The following is a 25423-nucleotide window of genomic DNA, read 5'->3' as shown; positions in this document are numbered from 1 at the left end:
CCAAGTGACAATAGGTGTGTGGGTTCATTTCTGGGTCTTCAATCCTATTCCATTGACCTACCTGCCTGTCATTGTACCAGTACCATGCAGGTTTTAACACTATTGCTCTGTAGTACTGCTTGAGGTCCAGGATACTGATTCCCCCGGAAGTTCTTTTATGGTTGAGATTAGTTTTAGCTATCCTGGGTTATTCCAGATGAATTTGAGAATTGCTCTTTCTAAATCTATGAAGAACTGAATTGGGATTTTGATGGGGATTACATTGAACCTGTAGATTGCTTTTGGCAAGATGGCCATTTTTACTATATTAATCTTGCCAATCTACCAGCATGGAAGATTTTTCTATTTTCTTAGGTCTTCTTCAATTTCCTTCTTCAGAGACCTGAAGTTCTTCTCATACAGATCTTTCACTTGTTTGGTTAGAGTCACCCCAAGATACTTTATATTATTGGTGGCTATTGTGAAGGGTGTCATTTCCCTAATTTCTTTCTCAGCCTCCTTATCCTTTGCATATAGGAAGGCTACTGATTTGCTTGAGTTGATTTTATAACCAGTCACTTTGCTGAAGTTGTTTATCAGCTGTAGGAGTTCTCTGGTGGAGTTTTTTGGGTCACTTAAGTAGACTATCATATCATCTGCAAATAGTGATAGTTTGACTTCTTCCTTTCCAATTTGTATCCCTTTGATCTCCTTATGTTGTCTAATTGCTCTAGCTAGAACTCCAAGTACTGTGTTAAAAAGATATGGAGAGAGGGGCAGCCTTGTCTAGTCCCTGATTTTAGTGGGATTGCTTCAAGTTTCTATCCATTGAGTTTGATGTTGGCTACTGGTTTTCTGTATATTGCTTTTACTATGTTTAGGTATGGGCCTTGAATTCTTGTTCTTTCCCAGACTTTTAGCATGAAAGGATGCTGAATTTTGCCAAATGCTTTTTCAGCATCTAATGAAATGACCATGTGGCTTTTTTTTCTTTGAGTTTGTTTATGTAGTGGATTGCATTAATGGATTTCTGTATATTGAACCATCCCTGCATGCTTGGGATAAAGTCTACTTGATCATGGTGAATAAATCGGTTTGATTTGTTTTTGGATTGGATTGGCAAGAATTTTATTGAGCATTTTTATGTCAATATTCATAAGGGATATTGGCCTATAGTTCTCCTTCTTTGTTGGATCTTTGCGTGGTTTTGGTATCAGTGTTATTTTGGCTTCGTAGAACAAGTTGGGCACTGTTCCTTCCGTTTCTATTTTGTGGAATAATTTGAGGAGTATTGGTGTTAGGTCTTCTTTGAAGGTCTGATAGAATTCTGCACTAAAACCATCTGGTCCTCTGCTTCGTTTGGTTGGGAGAATTTCTATGACACCTTTTATTTCTTTAGGGGTTATGGGACTGTTTAGTTGATGTATTTGATCCTGATTTAATTTTGGTATTTGGTATCTGTCTAGGAAATTGTCCATTTCCTTCAGATTTTCCAGTTGTGTTGCATATAGACTTTTTTTTAGTAGGATCTGATGATGTTTTGAATTTCCTCCATGTCTGTTGTTATATCTCCCTTTTCATTTCTAATTTTGTTAATTTGGATACTGTCTCTGTGCCCTTTGGTTAGTCTGGCTAAGGTTTTATCTATATAGAATAGATATGGAAAGAGTAGGCAGCTTTGTCTAGTCCCTGATTTTAGTGGGATTGCTTCAAGTTTTTCTCCATTTAGTTTAATGTTCAATACTGGTTTGCTGTATATTGCTTTTACAATATTTTGGTATGGGCCTTGAATTCTGATCTTTCCAAGACTTTTATCATGAAGGGGTGTTGTATTTTGTCAAATGCTTTCTCAGGATCTAATGGAATTATCATGTTGCTTTTTTCCTTTGTTTATATAGTAGATTACATTGATGGATTTCTGTATATTGGACCATCTCTGCTTCGCTGGGATGAAGCCTACTTGATCCTGATGGGTGATTATTTGGCAGGACCCTGGCTCTAGCTGTATATGTAGCATAGGAAGGCCTTGTCTGGCATCAATGGGAGAAGAGGCCCTTGGTCCTGTGAAGGTCCATTGTAGAGGAATTTGAGGGAGGGGAGGCAGGAAAGGGTGGATTGATGGGTGCACACTTTTATAGAAGCCTGAAGAGGGGGGATGGCATAAGGCATTTCTTGGGGGATAGAATCTCAAAAGGGGACAACATTTGAAATGTAAATAAATAAAATATTCATAAAAAGGAAAATATTATCCTGAGTGTGGTAACTGAGTCCCCAAAACACAAACACATGGTATGCACTCATTGATAAGTGGATATTAGCCTAAAAGCTTGGAATACCCAAGATAAAATTCACAGACCACATGAAGCTCAAGAAGAAGGAAAACCAAAGTGTGGATACTTCAGTCCTTCTTAGAAGGGTAAACAAAATGATCATGGCAGGAAATATGGAGACTGAAGGAAAGGCTATTCAGAGACTGCCCCACCTGGGGATCCATCCCATATACAGACACCAAACCCAGACGCTATTGCTAATGCCAAGAAGTGTTTGCTGACAGGAGCCTGATATAGCTATTTCCTGAGAGGCTTTTTCAGAATCTGGCAAATACAGAGGCAGGTGCTTGAAGCCAACCTTTGGACTGAGCATAGAGTTCCCAATGGAGGAGTTAGAAAAAGGACTGAAGGAGCTGAAGGGGTTTGCAACCCATAGGAAGAACAACAATATCAACCAAATAGACCTCCTAGGGCACCTAGGAACTAAACCACCAACCAAAGAATACACGTGGAGGACCCATGGCTCCAGCTGCATATGTATCAGAGGATGGCCTTGTTGGACATAAATGAGAGGAGAGGCCCTTGGGCCTGGGTAGGCTTGATGACCCAGTGTAGGGTAATGCCAGGGTGGCGAGGTGGGAGTTGTTAGGCAGGTGGGTGATCACCCTCATAGAAGCAGGGCAGGGAGAATGGAATAGGGGGTTTCCGGAGGGGAAACGGAGAAAGGGGATTATATTTGAAATGTAAATAAATACAATATTCAATATATAAAAGGAAAAACATCTCATTCTATACTTCACTTCTCTAAGTTTGAATTCTGCTGGACAAAATACTAATTGTACATTTTTGTGAAATGCAGATTCATAATTTAACAATGAATTCTTGCAAGGATCATGGTAGCCAGCATTTCTGTCATCTGTGTTTTCTTACCATTGCTATGATAAAATACTCTGACCAACACATCTTAAAGGAGGAGGATTTATTTTAGCTCACAGTGCAACATATATCATAGCAGGAAGTTTAGACAACAGAACTTGAATCATCTGGTCATGTGCGTGTGCGTATGCATATGCATGTGCGTGTGTGTGTGTGCATGCGTGCGTGCGAGCATGTGTGTGTGTGTATGTGTGTGTGTGTGTGTGTGTGGGTGGGTGGGTGGGTGGGTGCGAACGTGCATGTGTGTGCTACTGTCCAGCTCACTTTCCCCACAGTTCCAGTCCCACCCATAATTAATCTGTGTTGTCCCACAGCATAACAGAAACAATCTTTCACAAGTATGCTCAGAGGCTCACTTCCCAGGTAATCATAGATTTTTTTTTCAAGTTGACAGCTCTATCACACCATTCCACTAAATATCATGTTTTTGTGCTAATAAATGTCAAGTTAGTGTCCACCCCTTCTAGTTCTTTGTAAAAATATTAGAAGTTGCTGTGGATTGTAGTCACAGTATTATGTCACACTGCAAGTTATTTATAGTGTCTAATTGCATTTCAGCATTATTCATTATTAAGATCTCCTGTGTCCTTCCTCCTGGCTACCATTCCTATCCTCTAATGACCTCTTTTATACTCTCTACTGCTGTGAACTCAATGTTCTCGGCTTCCACATGTAAGCCATGACTGGTGTGGCATTTTCTTTCTGTGTTTATCATCATATCCTGTTACTGTATTCACACTGCCACAAATAGCAACTTCATTCTTTGGGGGGACTTAATAATGTTTCACTGCAAAAATACTTTAGCCATTCATCTGCCAGACAAATACATGAATTTCAAATCTTGCTGCCATGAATAGTACTGCAATAAACATGGGGATGTGGCTTTCTTATTTGTGTATTGATTTCATTTCTTTTGGATACATAGACAGCAGTAGAATTGCTGGGACTTTATTAAAATTACAGTTTCTCCAGTGGAGTGTAGGAGATGCTCTATCCTCACTTGAAGAACTTCGGGTGGCTGAGAAGCATCTTAAAAAATGTTCAACATCATTAGTCATTAGGGAAATGCAAGTCAAAACAACCCTGAGATTTCACCTCACACCAGTCAGAATGGCCAAGATCAAAAACTCAGGAGAAAACAGGTGCTGGTGAGGATGTGGAGAAAGAGGAACACTCCTCCACTGCTGGGGGCGGGGGGGGGGGAGGGGAGCATGGGGGGTGGGTTACAAATTGGTACAACCACTCTGGAAATCAGTCTGGCGGTTCCTCAGAAAATTGGGCTCATCACTTCCGGAGGACCCTGCTGTACCACTCCTGGGCATATACCCAGTGAATCTCCAGCATGTAATAAAGATACATGCTCCACTATGTTCATAGCAGCCCTATTTATAATAGCCAGAAGCTGGAAAGAACCCAGATGTCCCTCAACAGAGGAAAGGATACAAAAAATGTGGTATATATACAAAATGGAGTACTATTCGGTCATTAGAAACAATGAATTCATAAAATTCTTAGACAAATGGATGGAGCTGGAGAACATCATACTAAGTGAGATAACCCAGTCTCAAAAGATCAATCATGGTATGCACTCACTGATAGCGGATATTAGCCTAGAAACTTGGATTACCCAAGTCATAATCCACATATCAAATGATGTCCAAGAAGAATGGAGGAGTGGCCCCTAGTTCTGGAAAGGCTCAGTGCAGCAATATAGGGCAATACCAGAACAGGGAAGTGGGAAGGGGTGGATGGGGGAACAGGGGAAGAGAAGAGGGCTTATGTGATTTTTGGGGAGTGGGGAGCCAGGAAAGGGGAAATCATTTGAAATGTAAATAAAAAATATATCGAGTAAAAAAAAAGAAAAATGTTGCCTTTTTTATATAGTCATTCTGTATGGGATGAGATGTTAGCACACTGTGGCCTTGATTGGCATTGCCCTGAGGATTAGTGCTTTAGAGCATTTCTTCAGCTATTTGGCGGCTATTTGTATGATGTCTACTAAGAAATATCTATTCAAATTAGTTTTCCCATTTTTAAATCTTTCATTATTGTGTCACTTAATCCTTTGTCAGATTAATAGTTAGCAAATATTTTTCTTCATTATCCAGTTTGTCTCTTTGTTGTACTGTTTGACATAATCTTATCTGTCAGATTTTACTCTCACAGAAAATGAATTTATTTATATTTCCCATTAGAATATAGAACATGTTTTGATTGAGATTGAATTGAATCTCTACAGCACTTTGGGTAGTAGTAAATCTTTTAACTATAATAAAATTTCTAACTAATGAAAAATAATAGAACATGCTACTTTGTTGTCAGTAAACACATTAAGTTAGCAACACTGCTTTTGTTGAAACTGACAAAGTCTTACTTCTGGTAACTTGAATTTTTTATTTTTCAGAATTCCATGCATATCAGGTTGAAGAAAAAATTTTCTTCTGAAGCTTAGCTCAATCTTTTCTTTATTATTATTATTATTAATTATTCATTTTACATACTGCTTACTGTCCCCTCCTGTTCACCCCCTATCACTACCCTTCCCCCATCCACTCTCTCCTTCTCTGAGCCAGTGGAGGTCCCCCTATATATCCCTTGACCCTAGCACATTTAGACTCTGTGAGGCTAGGCACATCCTCTTCCACTAAGCTCAGACAAGGCATGACCTTACTAGAACCATACTAGAACATAACCTACATACAGACAATAGTAGCTCAATTTTTTAAAAAACACAATAGTGAAAGGTAGCTATCTGGTGACAATTTTGGGCATGTTAGCTGGTCCTTGGGAGTCTCTATTTTATCACTGGCCCCTGCTTCAGGAATGGAATGTCAAACCAGTTCTAAGGCCACACTGATTATGGTGCTTTGTATCAGGTAATTAATTTTCTTTAACTTCATTTCATTTTATTTATCTTAGAGATTTTACTGTCTCAATTCAATAAATATTTCTTGAATCTGTTCCCTGTTCCTTTCCCTAAGGTCAGGCATTTAGATAAAAGTCACCCTTCCCTGGGGTCTCCAGGCAAGTTTTTACCAGCTAGAAAAGAAAGCCACTCTTATCTCTGACATGAAACTTGTGACTTTCCATTAATGTGTGACTCTGCTGCCTATTGACTTGTTAAGGTCAGCGCCAGCCTCTAGGCCCCCTCAGATCCTACACATATTCTCATCCTAGCTCACACACCCCTTTTCTCGCTTTCCCATTGAACCCTGGAAATCACCTCTTGTTTTCCTAGGAGACAGGCTTGGCAGTTTTGGAATAAACTTTTCCCTTTTCTTGGAGTGGCTACTTTGTGGTTTCTTTATTGTGCCCACTTTCATTCAGAATATATACCTGAGATGGTGAAAAAGAAATAGTATTTCTTTGCAAGAAGTAACCACAACTAAGTATGTAATTAGGAAATATTTAATTTTTGAGATGATCCTCAGTATTATGTAGGCCGTAACTCAGAATGAATGAGTAGATTTCACAGTTGAACATATCACAAAGCAAAAATCACAAGTCTGACTGTTTGAGCAATTAGGTCCAGGAACAGAGTCATATGAGGAGAATTCAGAGGGCTTGTGAGAACACTCCCAGAAAACAGAGCAAAGCTCTTGTAGCCTCAGTTTTTGTCAGAGCACAGGGTTGCTCTTGGAATGTGATTCCCTGCTCCTCCCAGCTGTAGCAGACAGGAGTGAGTTTAGTTCAGATAACTCATGGCCACTCACTTTGTTATTCAGATAATGTTTAAATGATCCTTTGTGTGCCTCAATGCACAAATATGTTTTTGACACATATGGCTTGTCTTTGTGATTGCATACAGCTTGAACTCATGTGAACTTTACTCAGATGACCTTTCTGTACTCCCCAAATATAAATTATCAGAGGCTCTGAATAAAGTTGCCTATTGCATGGGACTTTAGTTCTCATTAGCTGACCTCATTCTCCTAGGTCCTACACCACCTCTGGAGCAGTGGCAGGTGCCAAGCACAAAAAGGCTATCACTACTTCCTGTTGTTCAGTATCACAGTCTTGACACCTCAGCAGCCACAGTCAGCAGCCTCTGGTCAAGCGATATGTAGAACAGACTCTACATCTGCCTACAGACTCTCAAGAACAAGGCAGAAGAGCACACAGAATGATCAGTGTTGTATCATCACCACCCGCAGAAAACACTGCTATTGTGCACATGCCCAATATCTAATTTAATCCCTGACATGTGGTATTAAAGATAAATTAGGAGATCCTGTATCATACCACTTGTGGTCAATGGAAAATTAAATTTTTCAAAAATATAAGCTTATCATTTCCATCTAAATTCAGTGAGAAAATCTATCAGCTAATTGTTTAAAGAGAATTTGGCTTTTGATTTTTTAAAAATCTACAATGGGATAATCTGAAAAACATGTAGAAAAAGAAAACACGGTATTTCTAAAGTGTTAAATAAAAAGTTACTACCCAACAGTTTGTGGGTTTGAGACGTCTGAGCCCTACATGTTTCACTGCAGTAACTACCCTGACATTTGCCACTCATAATTCCATCACCATATTTATTTTATTGTGTGTCAGATGTATGAACACTATAATTTAACTTCTCTGCAATGATGCTATTTAACAAATTACTCTGGCTATTTAGTCATATAGAAGTTATTAAGAAATTATTTAACACAACAATTAAAAAATAAACTTCGCGAGAGGGTATTTTTAGACAATAATTACAGCTCCTAGAATAAAATAAGAGAGCAATTTGAAGACCCCACTTTTCCAGTCAGACTTTAGATGTGGCTAGAATTGGTCCAATACGCATCTTTAATTTTATCCACATAATTCTTTTGTATTTGTATTCAATTATTCATTTTGTAATGTATTGATTCTCTCATTTATGTGATAGATGTTTACTCCTTGTCATAATTCTGTCATGAATACTTACGAGTGAGAAGTCAGAGATTAGTCAAAGTCTGTTTGTGACCTTGAGATGCTTGCTGACTAGTTTATAAAGAGTTATTTACCCAAATATTATTAATTCAAAGGTAAAGGGGGGTGCATAACCATTTAGAAAGCTAAGTTAGGTTATTTCAGCATTTCTAACCATGGCCTTCTAAGAAATATGCTTTGAAACTTAGATTTGTGCTAGTCAGTCCTCAGGACTCCTTGGATCTCTGACCATTCATTTTTCCTGATTTTTCCTGACGAAAAGAATTTTTTAAAAATTCTATTCCTTTTGGTACTGGGACCTCTGCTTTTGTTTTCTTCCCTTGGTCTGAGAGGCAGGCCCCTGCCTGTTAACCCAAAATTGGTTTTAACAGCATTATGACCAAAAATTACACAGCAAATAAATCATGGCTAGATTTAAAATGTTACAAAAGTAAGCATCTACCCATTATAACCACCCCATTTTCTTTTCTTTTTTTTTTTATTGGATATTTTCTTTATTTACATTTCAAATGTTATCCCCCTTTCTGGTTTCACCTCTGAAAACACCCTATCCCATTCCCCCTCCCCCTGCTCACCAGCCCACCTACTCCCACTTCCATGCCCTGGTATTCTTTTATATCAGGGCATCTAGCCTTCTCAGGACCAAGGGCCTTTCCTCCCTTTGATGTCCAAGAAGGCCATCCTCTGCTACCTATGCAGCTGGAGCCATGGGTCCCTCCATGTGTACTTTTTGGTTGGTAGTTTAGTCCCTTGATACTCTGGGGGTACTGGTCGGTACATATTGATATTCCATCGATAGGGCTGCAAACCCCTTCAGTTCCTTGGATCATTTTTCTAGCTCCTCCATTTGGGGACCTTGTGCTCAGTCCAATGGTTGCCTGAGAGCATCCACCTCTGTATTTGTCAGGTACTGGCAGAGTCTCTCAGGAAACAACTATATCAGGCTCCTGTCAGCAAGCACTTGTTGGCATCCACAATAGTGTCTAGGTTTGGTGACTATATATGGGATGGAACCCCAGATGGGTCAGTCTCTGGATGGCCTTTCCTTCAGTCTCTGTTCCACACTTTGTCTCTGTATCTCGTCCCATGGGTATTTTATTCCCCCTTCAAGAAGTACAGATATTTTGGTCTTCCTTCTTTTTGAGCTTTGTTTGGTCTGTGAATTGTATTTTGGGTATTCTAAACTTCTGGGCTAATTTCTACTTATCAATGAGTGCATACCATGTGTGTTCTTTTGTGATTGGGTTGCTTCACTCAGAATGATATTTTCTAGTTTTATCCATTTGCCTAAGAATTTCATGAAGTTGTTTTTAATAACTGAATAATATTAATTGTATAAATGTATCACATTTTCTGTATCCATTCCTCTGTAGAGGGACATCTGGGTTCTCTGAAGCTTCTGGCTATTATAAATAAGACTGCTGAAAACACAGTGGAGCATGTGTCCTTATCTGTTGGAACATCTTCTGTATATATGTCCATGAGTGATATATCAGGATCTTCCAGTAGTATTATGCCCAATTTTCTGAGGAACCAGCAAACTCATTTCCAGTGTGGTTTTACCAGTTTGCAATCACATCAGCAGTGGAGGAGTGTTCTTTCTCCAGATCTTTGTCAGCATCTGCTGTCACCTGAGTTTTTGATCTTAGCCATTCTGACTGGTGTGAGGTGGAACCTCAGGGTTGTTTTGATTTGCATTTCCTTGATGACTAAGGATGTTGAACATTTCTTTAGATGCTTCTCAGCCATTTGGCATTCCTCAGTTGAGAATTCTTTCTTTAGCTCTGTACCCCATTTTTTTTTATTTTTTTATATTTTATTTTCTACATTCATTCTTTATATTCCAAATGATTTCCCCTTTCCCAGCCCCCCCTCCCCATAAGTCCCATAAGCCCTCTTCCCTCCGCCCATTCCCTGATCAAACCCCTCCCTCTTCTCTGTCCTGGTAATCCCCTGCATTGCTGCATCAAGCCTTTCCTGGACCAGGGCCCTCTCCTTTCTTCTTCTTGGGAATCATTTGATATGGTAATTGTGGCTTGGGTATTCAGAGCTTCTGGGCTAATATCCACTTATCAGTGACTGCATTCCATGTGAGTTCTTTTGTGAATGAGATACCTCACTTAGGATGATATTTTCCAGTTCTAAACATTTGCCTAAGAATTTCATGAATTCATTGTTTTTAATTGTTGAATAGTATTCCATTGTGTAAATATACCACATTTTCTGTATCCATTCCTCCATTGAGGGACATCTGGTTTCTTTCCAGCTTCTGGCTATTATAAACAAGACTGCTATGAACATAGTGGAGCAAGTGTTCTTATTGCATGCTAGGGAATCCTCTGGATATATACCCAGGAGTGGTATAACAGGGTCCTCTGGAAGTGTCATGCCCAGTTTTCTGAGAAACACCAGAATAATTTCCAGAGTGGTTGTACCAGTTTGCAATCCCACCAGCAAAGGGAGTGTCCCTTTTTCTCCACATCCTCACCCACACCTGCTGTCTCCTGAGTTTTTAATCTTAGCCATTCAGATTGGTGTGAGGTGAAGTCTCAGAGTTATTTTGATTTGTATTTCCCTAATGATTAATGATGTTGAACATTTCTTAAGGCGCTTCTCAGCAATTCGAAATTCTTTAGGTGAAAATTCTTTGTTTAGCTCTCTGGAGTTTTTTGAGTTTTTTGTATATATTGGATATTAGCCCTCTGTCAGATGCAGGGTTGGTAAAGATCTTTTCCCAATTTCTTAGTGCCGTTTTGTCTGATTGACAGTGTCCTTTGCCTTACAGAAACTATGTAGTTTTATGAGGTCCCATTTGTCTATTGTTGATCTTAGAGCATATGCTATTGGTATTCTGTTCAGGAACTTTCCCTCTATGCCCATGTCGTCAAGGGTCTTCCCCAGTTTCTTTTCTATTAGTTTCAGTGTGTCTGGTTTTATGTGGAGGTCCTTGATCCACTTGGAGTTTAGCTTAGTGTAATGAGATAAGAATGGATCAATTCGAATTCTTCTGCATCCTGACCTCCAATTGAACCAGCACCATTTGTTGAAAGGCTATCTTTTTTCTTTCTTTTTTTTATTTGATATATTTTTTTATTTACATTTCAAGTGATTTTCCTTTTCCTGGATTCCCCCTCTCTAAAAGTCCCATAAGCCCTCTTCCCTTCCCCTGTTCCCCAATCCACCCCTTTCCACTTCCCTGTCCTGTTGCTCCCTGACACTGCTGCACTTTCCAGGACTGGGGGTCACTCCCTTCTTCTTGGGCACCATTTGATATATATATATATATATATATATATATATATATATGTATATGTATATATATATACATACATATATATATATATATATATATATATATATATATATATTGTGTCTTGGGTATTGCAAGCTTCTAGGCTAATATTCATTTATCAGTGAGTGCATACCATTAGTGTTCTTTTGAGTCTGGGTTACCCCTCTTATGATGCTCTCCCATTCCATCCATTTGTCTAAGAATTTCATGAATTCATTGTTTCTAATGGCTGAATGGTACTCCATTGTGTACATATATCGCATTTTCTGTATCCATTCCTTTGTTGAGGGACATCTGGGTTCTTTCCAGCTTCTGGTTATTATAAACAGGGCTGCTATGAACATAGTGGAACATGTATCCTTATTACATGCTGGGGAATCCTCTGGATATATGCCCAGGAGTAGTATAGTGGGGTCCTCTGGAAGTATCATTCCCAGTTTTCTGAGGAACCGCCAGACTGACTTCCAGAGTGGTAGTACCAGCTTGCAACACCACCAGCAGTGGAGGAGTGTTCTTCTTTCTCCACATCCTTGCCAGCACCTGTTTTCTCCTGACTTTTTGATCTTAGAAATTCTGACTGGTAAGAGGTGAAATCTCAGGGTTGTTTTGATTTGCATTTCCCTAATGACTAATTATGTTGAACATTTCTTTAGGTGCTTCTCAGCCATTTAATATAGATCTTTACCAACACTTCATCTGACAGAGGGCTTATATCCAAGATATACAAAGAACTCAAGAAGGTAGACTCCAGAGAGACAAATATCCCCTTAAAAATGGGGTACAGAACTAAACAAAGAATTTTCACCTGATGCTAGTTTTTTTCCATTGGATGGTTTTAGCTCCTTTAGGGTTATTTGGTCCTCTGGTGTCTATTTTCTTGAGTTCTTTGTATATATTGGATATTAGTCCTCTGTCGGATATAGGATTGGTGAAGAGCTTTTCCCAGTCTGTCAGTTGCAGTTTTGTCCTTTTGACAGTGTTCTTTGCCTTATAGAAGCTTTGCAATTTTATGAGGTCTCATTTTTCAATTCTTGATCTTAGAGCATAAGCTATTGATGTTCTGCTCAGGAAATTTCCCCCTGTACCCATGTGCTCATGGCTCTTCCAGTCTTTCTTTTCTATTAGTTTCAGTGTGTGTGGTTTTATGTGGAAGTCCTTGATCTACTTGATCTTTGTACAAGGGGATAAGAATGGATCAATTTGCATTCTTCTACACGCTAACCGCCAGTTGAAGTAACACCAATTATTGAAAATGCTGCCTTTTTTTCCACTGGATGGTTTTAGCTCCTTTGTCAAAGATCAAGTGACCATAGGTATGTGGGTTCATTTCTGGGTCTTCAATTCTATTCCATTGATCTATCTGCCTGTTACTGTACCAATGTCGTGCTTTTTTTGTTTGTTTGTTTGTTTTTTGTTTGTTTGTTTGTTTTAAATCACAATTGCTTTGTAGTATAGTTTGAGGTCAGGGATGGTGATTCTGCCAGAATTTCTCTTATTGTTGAGAATAGTTTTCACTATCCTGTGTTTTTTGATATTCCAGATAACAAAAATTGCAAATTGCTCTATCTCCTTCTAGCTCTATGAATAATTGATTTGGAATTTTGATGGGGATTGCCTTGAATCTGTAGATTGCTTTCAGCAAGATGGCCAATTTTACTATATTAATCCTGCCAATCTGTGAGCGCGGGGAGATCTTTCCATCTTCTGAGATCTTCGATTTCTTTCTTCAGAGGCTTGAGTTCTTGTCATACAGATATTTCACTTGTTTAGAGTCACACCAAGGTATTTTATAATACTTGTGCCTATTGTGAAGGGAGCTGTTTCTCTAACTTCTTTCTCAGCTTGTTTGTACTTTGAGTAGAGGAAGGCCACTGATTTGTTTGAATTAATTTTATATCCAACCACTTTACTGAAGTTATTTATCACATTTAGAAGTTCTCTGGTGGAATTTTGGGGTGACTAAGTATACTATTATAACATCTGCAAATAATGCTATTTTTACTTGTTTCTTTCCAATTTGTATCCCTTTGACTTCTTTTGTTGTCTAATTGCTCTGGCTAGGACTTCAATATTCAATAGGTATTGAGAAAGTGGAAAGTGCTGTTTAGTCCCTGATTTTAGTGGGATTGTTTTGACTTTCTCTTCATTTAGTTTGATGTTGGCTACGGGTTTGCTGTATATTCCTTTTACTGTATTTAGGTATGAGACTTGAATTCCTGATCTTTCCAAGACTTTTATCATGAAGGAGTGGATTTTTGTCAAATGCTTTTTCAGCATCTAATGAGATGATGTGTTTTTTTCCTTTAAATTTGTTTACGTAGTGGATTATGTTGATGGATTTCCTTATATTGAACCATCACTGCATTGCTGGGATGAAGTTTACTTGATCATGATGAATGATCATTTTGATGTGTTCTTGGATTCGGTTTACATGAATTTTATTGCATATTTTTCCATTGATATTCATAAGGGAAATCGGTCTGAAGTTCTCTTTTTTTGTAGGGTCTTTGTGTGGTTTGGGTGTCCGAGTCTCTAATTGTGGCTTCACAGAACAAATTGGGTAGCGTTTGTTGAGTTATTATTTTGTGCAATAGTTTGGAGAGTATTGGTATTAGGTTTTCTTTGAACATCTGATAGAACTCTGCAATAATGACATCTGGTTCTGGGATTTTCTTGCTTGGGAGGCTATTGATGACTGATTCTATTTCATTAGAGATTATGGGTCTGTTTAGATCAATTATCTGATTGTGATTTAACTTTGGCACCTGGTATCTGTCTAGGAAATTCTCCATTTCATCCAGATTTTCCAGTTGTGTTGAATAAAGGCTTTTGTAATGGGATCTGATGTTTGTTTTGGATTTCCTCTGTGTCCGTTGTTATGTCTCCCTTTTCATTTCTGATTTTGTTAATTTGGATACTGTCTCTGTGCCCCCTGGTTAATCTGGCTAAGGGTTTATCTTGTTGATTTTCTCAAAGAACCAGCTCTAGATTCTATGTATAGTTTGTTTTCTTTCTACTTGCTTGATTTCAGCTCTGAATTTGATTATTTCCTGCCGTCTACTCTTCTTGGGTGTATTTGCTTTTTTAAAATTTTTTTGTTCTAGAGCTTTCAGATGTGCTGTCAAGCTGATAGTGTATGCTTTCTCCAGTTTCTTTTTGTAGGCACTTAGATCAATTTTTTCCTCTTACGTCTGCTTTCATTGTGTCCCATTGCTTTGGGTATGTTGTGGCTTCATTTTCATTAAACTCTAAAAAGTCTTTACTTTCTTTCTTTATTTCTTCCTTAAACAAGTTATCATTGTGTAGAGTGTTGTTCAGATTCCATTATGTAGGCTTTCTATTGTTTTTGATGTTATTGAAGATCAGCCTTAATCTGTGATGATCTGATAGGATGCAGGGGATTATTTCAATCTTCTTATATCTGTTGAGACCTGTTTAGTTATCGATTATATGATCAATTTTGGAGAAGGTTCCATGAAGTGCTGAGAAGAGGGTGTGTCCTCTTGTTTTAGCATAAAATGTTCTATAGATATCTGTTAAATCTATTTGGTTCATAGCTTCTGTTAACTTCACTGATTCTCTGTTTAGTTTCTGTTTCCATGATCTGTCTATTGATGTGGGTATGTGTTATAGTCTCTCACTATTATTGTATGAGGTGCAACATATGCTTTGGGCTTCTGTAAAGTTTCTTTTATGAATGTGGGTGCCCTTGCATTTGGAGCATAGATATTCAAGATTGAATGTTATTCTTGGTTTAATTTTCCTTAGATGAATATGAGGTGTCCTTCTTTTTCTTTTTTGATAACTTTAGGTCGAAAGTCGATTGTATTCACTATTAGAATGGCTTTTCCAGCTTGATTCTTTGGACCATTTGCTTGGAAAACTGTTTTCCAGCCTTTTGCTTTAAGGTAGTGTCTGTTTTTGTCACTGAGGTGGGTTTCTTGTATGCAGCAAAATGCTGCATCCTGTTTATGTATCCAGTCTATTAGCCTATGACATTTTATTGGAGAATTGAGTCCATTGATATTGAGAGGAAAAGTGATTGTTGCTTCCTGATATTATTGTTGTTAAAGGTGGAGTTATGTTTATGTGGCTGTCTTCTTATTGATTTGTTAATGGAAGACAACTTTCTTGCTTTTTCTAGGGTATGGTCTTCCTCCTTGTGTTGGGGTTTCCATTTATTATCCTTTGAAGGGCTGTATTTGTGGAAACATATTGTGTAAATTTGGTTTTGTCATGGAATATATTGATTTTGCCATCTATGTTAATTGAGAGTTTTACTGGGTATGGTAGCCTTGACTGGCATTTGTGTTCTCTTAGGGACTGTATGACATCTGCTAAGGATTTTCTAACTTTCATCATCTCTGGTGAGAAGTCTGGTGTAATTCTGATAGGTCTTACTTTGTATGTTACTTGACCTTTTCCCCTTGCTGTTTTCAGTATTCTTTCTTTGTTTTGTGCATTTGGTGTTTTGATTATTATGTGATGGGAGGGATTTGTTTTCTGATCTATTTGGAGTTCTGTAGGCTTCTTATATGTCCTTGGATAGCTCTTTCTTTAGGCTAGGGAAGTTTTTTTCTATTATTTTGTTGAAGAAATTTGCTGGCCCTTTAAGTTGTAAATCCTCGCTCTCTTCTATACCTATAATCCTTAGGTTTGGTCTTCTCAGTGTGTCCTGGAGTTCCTCGATGTTTTGGGTTACAATCTTTTTGCATTTTGCATATTATTTGACTGCTGAGTCAATGGTTTCTATAGTGTCTTCTGCACCTGAGATTCTCTCCTCTATTTCTTGTATTCTGTTGTTGATGCTTCTTGCATCTATGACTCCTGATTTCTTTCCTACGTTTTCTATCTCCAATGTTGTCTCCCTTTGTGATTTCTTTATTGTTTCAACTTCTGTTTTTAGATCCTGGATGACTTTGTTCAGTTCCTTCACCTGTTTGGTTCTGTTTTCCTGTAATTATTTAAGGGCTTCTACTTGTTTATCTGTGTTCTCCTGTATTTTTTTTAAGGTAGTTATTTATGTTCCTACAGTCCTCTATCAGCATCATGAGATGTGATTTTAAATCCAACTCTTGCTGTTCTGGTATGTTGGGGTATCCAGGACTTACTATGGTGGGAGAACTGTGTTCTGATGCCAAGTAGCCTTAGTTTCTGTTGGTAGGGTTCTTGTGCTTACCTTTTGCTGGATATCTCTGGTGTTAATTGCTGTATGTGGCTGGAGCTTGTCCTTCCTGTGGGCCTGTAAGCCTGTGGCTAGACTCCTTGGAGACCAACTCTCTTCTGGCATGGTCTGTGTGCAGATGACTGTGGAGCCTCTCGGCTCCCGGGTGCAGATGGTGACTGTCCCAGCTGCTCCACTGATCATATGCCCTGTGTGCCCCTAGCTCTTCAACTCTAGACAGATATGAGAGAAAGCAGAGATCTCACCTCTGTGCTCAGAAGTGAAGGTGCTGCTGGGAGATCATTCTCTCCAGGTGGGCCTTGCACAGAAGGCTTTGGAGCCTCCTGGCTCCCTGGTGCAAATGGTGACCTGAAGTTCAACCTCCCCATTTTCATTTTTACTCAATACCATCAAGTTGTAATTTCTTGTTTAATAGATATATACATTAAATACTTGATAAAGATTATAATTTCCTCAGTAAGGAAAGTGATCAATTTCATCAAGAATATACAGTCAGGATCTAATATTAATTACTTATTATTTTCAACAATCGAAATTTAATAGCATTTTCAAAATGACTTTGGCTTTCCTTTAAAAGCTGAAGGCAGTAGGTCTTTCTTAGTCTTACTGACTTTCTGGGGTCAAGAAAAGATATAAGAAAACAAAAATGATCCAGCACTTTACCTTATGTGTTTGCTGACATGTTTAGCTTTTCAAAATCATGGACAGAGCTTCTTCACTTTAGTCTAGACTCTTCACAGGGAACTACTTATGAGACTTCAGGAAGTTTTATTTACATGCTTAACTGCTGACTTGCTAAAAATTTAAATTTAATTTTTTTGAACTTATTTACCTTTACTTCCCTCTACTACCCCCATCCTGGTCAGGCCCTTCCACACTCCTTTTCTCATCACTCCTTCCTTTTTTCTCTGAACACGTGGAGTCCCCTGGGTATCCACCCACCCTGGCACTTCAAGTCTCTGTGAGGCTAGGCACTTCCTGCTGAGTCTAGACAAGGCAGCACTAGCTAGAAGAATGTATCCCATGTACAGGCAGCAGCTTTGGAATAGCCCCTGTTCCAGTTGTTCAGGACCTACATGAAGATCAAACTACACATTTGCTACATATGTATGGGGAGGCCTAGGTCCAGCCAGTGAATGTTCTTTGTTTGGTGGTTCAGACTGTGTGAGTCCTAAGGGTCCAGGGTGGTCTTCCTGTGGAGTTCCTATCCCCTACAGGGCTGACATTCTTCCTCCTATTCTTCCATAAGAGTCTCCAAGTTGTGGGTGTGTCTGAATCAGAAGCTGAGTGGAATCTCTCAGAGGACAACATGCTCCTGTTTGCAAGTAAAAGAGGGTTATTAATAAGGTTAGGGATTTGTGCTTGCCCATGGAATGGGTCTCAAGTTGGGCTAGTTATGGGTTGGCTATCTCCTCAGTCTCTGCTCCATCTCCCATGCCTGCAATTCCTGTAGACAGGATACATTTTGGGTTGAAAGGTTTGTGGGTGTGTTGTTGTCTCTCACTCCATCAGGGATTCCGGCCTGGCTATAGAAGGTGGCCTCTCTAGGTTCCATATTCATTTATTCTTGGGAGCCTCCCTTATCCCAGGTCTTTGACATGTCCTGAAGATGCATCCTCCACCTTTTTGCCCCCATGAGCTGCAGATTTCCATTCATCTTTATGGTCATTTAGCAATCTCTTTTGTCCTTCCCAATACTTGATCCTGAATCTTCCATTCCCCTCCCATCCCCCTTCCCAGTTTTCTACCTCCATCTGCCTCACATGATGAGGTGTATTTTATTCACCCTTCTAAGTGATATTCAAGCTTTTTCTTTTGTGCCTTCTTTCTTGTTTAGCTTCTTTAGGTCTGTGGAGTCTAGCATGGTACCCATATTTTGATGATCACTAAAAGAAATGTTCAAAGTCCTTAGTCATTGGGGAAAGTCAAATCAAGACAACTCTGAGGTTCCATCTTACATGCATCAAAATCTCAAGAGATTGTACCTGTTGGCAAGAATGTGGAGCAAGAGAAATACTTCATTGCTGGTGGAAATGCAAACTTGTACAACCACTTAGGAAATCAGTTTGATGGTTTCTTAGAGAACTGGGAATAGTTTTGCCTCAAGACCTAGCTATATCACTCCTGAGCATATACTCAAAATATGCTCCAACATCCCACAAAGATACTTGCTCAACTCGGTTCACAGCTGCTTTATTTGTAATAGCCAGAAACTGGCAAAAACCTATATGTCCCTCAACTGAAGAATGGATAAAGAAAATATGGAAGACCTACACAGTGGAATGCCTTTCAGCTCTTAAAAGTAAAGACATCATGAATTTTGGAGGCCAATGACCAGAACTTGTGAATATCATCTTGAGTGAGGTCACCCAGTCCCAAAAGGACATCCATGGTATGCATTCACTTATAAGTGGATAGTAGCTGACTTTTAAATATGTATTTGAGATAGCTTGTTCTTGTCATACAGATCTTTCACTTGTTTGATTAGAGTTACACCAAGATACTTTATATTGTTTGTGGCTTTTGTGAAGGGTGTCCTTTCCCTAACTTTCTCCCCAGCCTGTTTATACTTTGAGTATAGGAAGGCTACTGATTTGCTTGAGTTAATCCAGCCACTTTGCTGAAGTTGTTTATCAGCTGTAGGAGTTCTCTGGTGGAGTTTTTTTGGCTGCTTAAGTATACTATCATATCATCTGCAAAGAAAGAAATTGAAAAAGACCTCAGAAGATGGAAAAATCTTCCATGCCTGTGGATTGGCAGGATTAATATAGTAAAAATGGCCATCTTGCCAAAAGAAATATACAGATTCAATGCAATTCCCATCAAAATCCCAACTCAATTCTTCATATTGTTAGAAAGTGCAATTCTCAAATTCATCTGGAATAACAAAAAACCCAGGAAAGCTAAAACTATTCTCATCAGTAAAAGAACTGGGGGAATCAGTATCCCCAACCTCAAGCAGCACTACAGAGCAATAATGATAAAAACTGCATGGTATTGGTACAGTGATAGGCAGGTAGATCAGTGGAATAGAATTGAAGATTCAGAAATGAAACCACACAATTATGGTCACTTGATCTTTGACAAAGGAGCTAAAACCATCCAGTGGAAAAAAAGATAGCCTTTTCAACAAATGGTGTTGTTTCCACTGGAGGTCAGCATGCAGAAGAATGCAAATCGATCCATTTTTATCTCCTTGTACCAAACTCAAGGCCAAGTGGATCAAGGACCTCCACATAAAGCCAGACACACTGAAATTAATACAAAAGAAACTGTGGAAGAGCCTTGAGCACATAGGCACAGGGGAAATTTTCTTGAACAGAACACCAATAGCTTATGCTCTAAGATCAAAAATTGACAAGTGGGACCTCATAAAATTACAAAGTTTTTGTAAGGCAAAGGACATTGTCAAAAGGACAAAACAGCAACCACCAAATTGGGAAAAGGTCTTTACCAACCCTACATCCAACAGAGGATTAATGTCCAATATATACAAAGAACTCAAGAAGGTAGACTCCAGATAGCCAAATAACCCTATTAAAAATGGGGTACAGAATTAAACAAAGAATTTTAACTTGCGGAATATCTAATGGTAGAGAAGCACCTAAAGAAATGTTCAACATCCTTAGTCATCTGGGAAATGCAAATCAAAGCAACCCTGGGATTTCACCTCACACCAGTCAGAATGACTAAGATCAAAAACTCAGGAGAAAACAGGCGCTGGTGAGGATGTGGAGAAACAGGAACACTCCTCTACTTCTGGTGGAGTTGCAAGCTGGTACAACTACTCTGGAAATCATTCTGGTGGTTCCTCAGAAAATTGGGGATGATACTATCAGAGTACCTCACTATACCGCTCCTGGGCATATACCCAGAGGATTTCCCAGCATGTAATAAAGACACATGCTCCAGTATGTTCATAGCAGCCCTATTTATGATAGCCAGAAGCTAGAAAGAATCCAGATATCCCTTAACGGAGGAATGGATACAGAGAATGTGGTATATTTACACTATGGAATACTACACAGCTATTAAAAACAATGAATTCATGAAATTCTTAGGCAAGTGGGTGGATCTGGAGAATGTCATACTGAGTGAGGTGACCCAATTACAAAAGAACACACATGGTATGCATTCACTGATAAGCAGATATTAACCCAGAAGCTCGGAATACCCAAGAAACAATTCACATATCAAATGATGCCCAAGAAGATGGAAGGAGAGGCCTCTGGTCCTGGAAAGGCTTGCAGCAGTGTTGGGAAATACCAGGACAGGGAAATGGGAGGGGGGTGATTGGGGAGCAGGGGGAGGGAAGAGGGCTTGTGGGACTTTTAGGGAAGGGGATCGAGGAAAGGGGATATCATTTGAAATGTAAATAAAGAATATATCGTACAAAAAAAAAAAAAGAAAAACAGAGATAGCTTGTAACACAGCTAAATGAAGAGATAGCATCTTAGAAACAAGAATGATCAAGAAAGAGATGGGGGAGTGATCAGCCCAGAAGAAATGAAATGATTGGCTTGGGGATTTGTAAGGAAGGAGGTTTCCTCCATGGTGGGGTTGGAGTGCCTTAATTTTCTTATCTAACCTCAGAGAGATTGTTTGTTACTGAGAAGGGAGAAGGGAGAGAAGTTCTTTTCTCACACACTAAGCTTAATTTGCAGGTACAGGCCACTGACCTGTAATTAGGATAGCCTGCAGAAAGCACCTCACCAGATCAGAATGTGCAGGTAATTAGGTGAGATCTGTCTGAAAGTACAACTCTTACAAGTCAGCAGATGTGCCATGCATTGAACATTTTTGGACAAGATTCTGCCTGTTGGTGACTAATGTAACTTTTTTTTCTTTTTTATAAATAAAAAGTATTATTTGATATCTTATGTATAATTGTTGGTAACATGGTTTTAAATTCTTTTCAACAATTTTATTCTCATGCATCTAGAAATTCCTGATCAAAGCTCCTGAACTCATCTACCCAATTATCAAATCTGGAAAAAAATTCTTGGTCAAGTAATTGAATAAATGGCTATATAGGTGCTATTGCAGAGAGTGTCATCAACCAAAACCAAGTGTATAGCTAGTCCAACTGTACTTCCCTCATAGATTCAAGAATCGAGGCTGAAAAAAAAAAAAAAACCAGAATCAAGGCTGCACCTCATCAATAGAATTTGAGGTCATCATATTTCTTGTACAACTTCATAAGCAACTGCTTCTCTGTATGAGGTATTTCTGAATGTTTATACATTAACATATTTCAAACTCTTCTTATCTATCATACCTCTGTTCTTTTGAAATACTGAGCAATATCACTTTATTGGCTGTTTCTACTGATATAAACAATACACATCATACATCATTCTCATACCACGGTTGTTTATAGTCTGGAGTTAATAATGAAGGCAATTTACTGTTGTCTGTAGATGACAATATAGACACTATAACAGAGCTGCTAAGTAGAACACACATAAATGAACTACCTAAAGCCTCTGCAGAACCAAATTAATACATCAAGAAAGTAGCAGAGGGCAGACTTTTAAAAATCAGGGTTGGTCCAATTGCTGTTATAAACATAATACATGGAAGTAGTCCCTAGAAAATAACCTCCCCAAAACACCCCCCCCAAAACAGAAGAGTTTTGCAAATGTCTTGGTAAAGTCAATGAGAAAGCAATGGATGAAGTCTTTCTAATCTGTTACCTTATTGATATCTCTAGATCCTAAATTCTGCATCTAACTTAAATACATTTCAACATGTGTTTGTGAGCTGATGTGTTGGCATGTGTTCACATACAGAAAACACTAATAGTAGGACTTAACTTATTTAATGTTTTACATCCTCAAGCATCCAGTGGGAAAAAATGGCCTTTTCAACAAATGGTGCTGGTTCAACTGGAGGTCAGCATGCAGAAGAATGCGAATCGATCCATTCTTATCTCCTTGTACTAAGCTCAACTCCAAGTGGATCAAGGACCTCCACATAAAACCTGACACACTGAAACTAGTAGAAAAGAAACTGGGAAAGACACTTGAGGACATGGGTACAGGGGAAAAGTTCCTGAACAGAACACCAATAGCTTATGCTCTAAGATCAAGAGTTGACAAATGGGACCTCATAAAACTACAAAGTTTCTGTAAGGCAAAGGACACTGTCAAAAGGACAAAACGTCAACCAACAGATTGGGAAAGGATCTTCACCAACCCTAAATCTGACAGAGGGCTAATATCTAATATATACAAAGAACTCAAGAAGGTAGAACCTAGAGAACCAAATATCCCTATTAAAATGTGGGGTACAGAGCTAAACAAAGAATTTTCATATGATGAACATCGGATGGCTGAGAAACACCTTAAGAAATGTTCAACATCATTAATCATTAGAGAAATGCAAATCAAAACAACCCTGAGATTTTACCTCACACCAGTCAGAATGGCTAAGGTCAAAAAATCAGGAGACAGCAAGTGTTGGCGAGGATGTGGAGAAAGAGGAACTCACTCCTCTACTTATGGTGGGATTGCAAGATGGTGCAGCCACTTTGGAAATCAGTCTGGCGGTTCCTCAGAAAACTGGGCATGTCACTTCCGGAGGACCCTGCTATACGACTTCTGGGCAATATACCTAGAGGTTTCCCCAACATGCAATAAGGATACATGCTCCACTATGTTCATAGTAGCCCTATGTATAATAGCCAGAAGCTGGAAAGAACCCAGGTGTCTCTCAACGGAGGAATGGATACAAAAAATGTGGTATATTTACTTAATGTAGTATTATTCAGCCATTAGAAACAACGAATTCATGAAATTCTTAGACAAATGGATGGAGCTGGAGAACATCATACTAAGTGAGGTAACCCAGTCTCAAAAGATCAATCATGGTATGCACTCACTGATAAGTGGATATTAGCCTAGAAACTTGGATTACCCAAGTCATAATCCACACATCAAATGATGTCCAAGAAGAATGACGGAGTGGCCCCTGGTTCTGGAAAGACTCAATGCAGTATAGGGCAATACCAGAATAGGGGAGTGGGAAGGTGTGGATGGGGGAACAGGGAGAGGAAAGAGGGCTTATGTGACTTTCGGGGAGTGGGGAGCCATAAAGGGGAAATCATTTGAAATGTAAATAAAGAATATATTGAATGAATGAATGAATAAATAAATAAATAAATAAATAAAGATAAAATTTAAACAGTTGTTTTACACACAAGCTTTGAGTGTAAATGCTAGATTTTTTTTTTATATTAGCTTGACATAAGTTTGAATAACTTTGAAGAAGGGAACCTCAATTGAAGCAATGTCTCCTCAAAATTAGCTTGTGGAAAAGCCTGTGGTGCATTTTCTTGATAATAGGAAACATTCATTATGTGCAGTGCCAACCCTGGGCTAGTGGTCCTGGGTGCTTTAAGAAATCAGGATAAGCAAGCTATGAGACATAATTTTTAATGGAGAATCTTCCATGGCTTCTGCTCAGTTCCTGCCTTCAGGTTTCTGGCATGAGGTTTTTTTTTTTTTTTTTTTTTTTTGCTCTGATTTTTTTTTAGTGATGGAGTGTGACCTGAGAGTTGTAAGCTGAAATAAACACTTTCCTCCCCATGTTGCTTTGTTTTGGTCACAGTGTTTTACACACTACAACTAATTAATTAAGATACATACTTTTTTACTTTTCAAAGGTATTCAATTTAAATGTCACAGTTATTAATATTCAAAGTATAGCCAGAAATGAGTTTTTCTATATTCTTCTGTGATGAATATAGTGGATGAGCTCTACTATCTATACTATCTATATGTGTCCTTTGCTATCTGAGGGGAATTAAATATCTTCAGTGAGCATATAAAAACTAGTATACCTTTTCCTGATACTTTAGCAACTACAGCCTTCAACATGGCACATGTGTAGATTTTACCTCTCCATCCATGAATTCAAATCAAATGTCATCAACTGTACCAATCATTCCTTCCTGAATTTAAGATCTTTAATGTCACTCAGAAAAACAAAACACATATTCCTTTCAATTTAGTATTCTTCTAAGCAATACTAAGTTTTATAAAAGTATTGTTTTTGAACATATAACACACATGCACACACACATACACACAAGCTATTGGTTCTCTTCATTTAAAGAATCTGACTTTTGTGTGTGTGTGTTTTTTTTTTATTGAATAGAAGAGTAAAATCCCTGTTATTTTGCCCTAGCTTCAGGATGAAAGTCTCCTCTGGCATGGAAAGAAGAGCAAATGGTATATCTGGCACTAAGTTAACGTTCATACTCATTTTTATTTAAAAGTTGTCTGAAGCTTTCTTCTCCCTTCCAAGTGGGATTGAAGCATCCTCACTTATGCCCTTTGGCTTGTTAACCTTCTTGAGTTCTGGACTTCTGGGTATTCTGTACTTTCTTGGCTAATATCCACTTATTAGTGAGTACATACCATGCATGTCCATTTGTGTCTGAGTTACCTCACTCAGGATGATATTTTCTAGTTCCATCCATTTCCCTGCACAATTCAGGATGTCTTGTTCTTAATAGCCAAATAGTAGTCCATTGTTTAAATGAACCACATTTTCTGTATCCATTTTTCCACTGGAACATCTGGGTTGCTTCCACCTTCTGGTTATCACAAACAAGGCAGCCTTGAACATAGTGGAGCATGCACAGTGGGGCATCTTTTGGGTATATGCCAATGAGTGTTATATCTGGATCTTCAGGTAGATCTATTTCCAGTTTTCTGAGGAACCTTGAGATTGGTTTCCAGATTAGCTGTATCTGCTTGCAATCCCACCAGCAATGGAGGAGTATGCCTCTTTCTCCACATCCTAACCAACATGTGCTGTCACTTGAGTTTTTGA

This window comes from Apodemus sylvaticus, chromosome 3, assembly GCF_947179515.1.
Source record: "Apodemus sylvaticus chromosome 3, mApoSyl1.1, whole genome shotgun sequence".
NCBI classification, from domain to species: Eukaryota; Metazoa; Chordata; class Mammalia; order Rodentia; family Muridae; genus Apodemus; species Apodemus sylvaticus.
The sequence above is the reverse complement of the archived record's forward strand: the minus strand, read 5'-3'. Positions refer to the sequence as shown.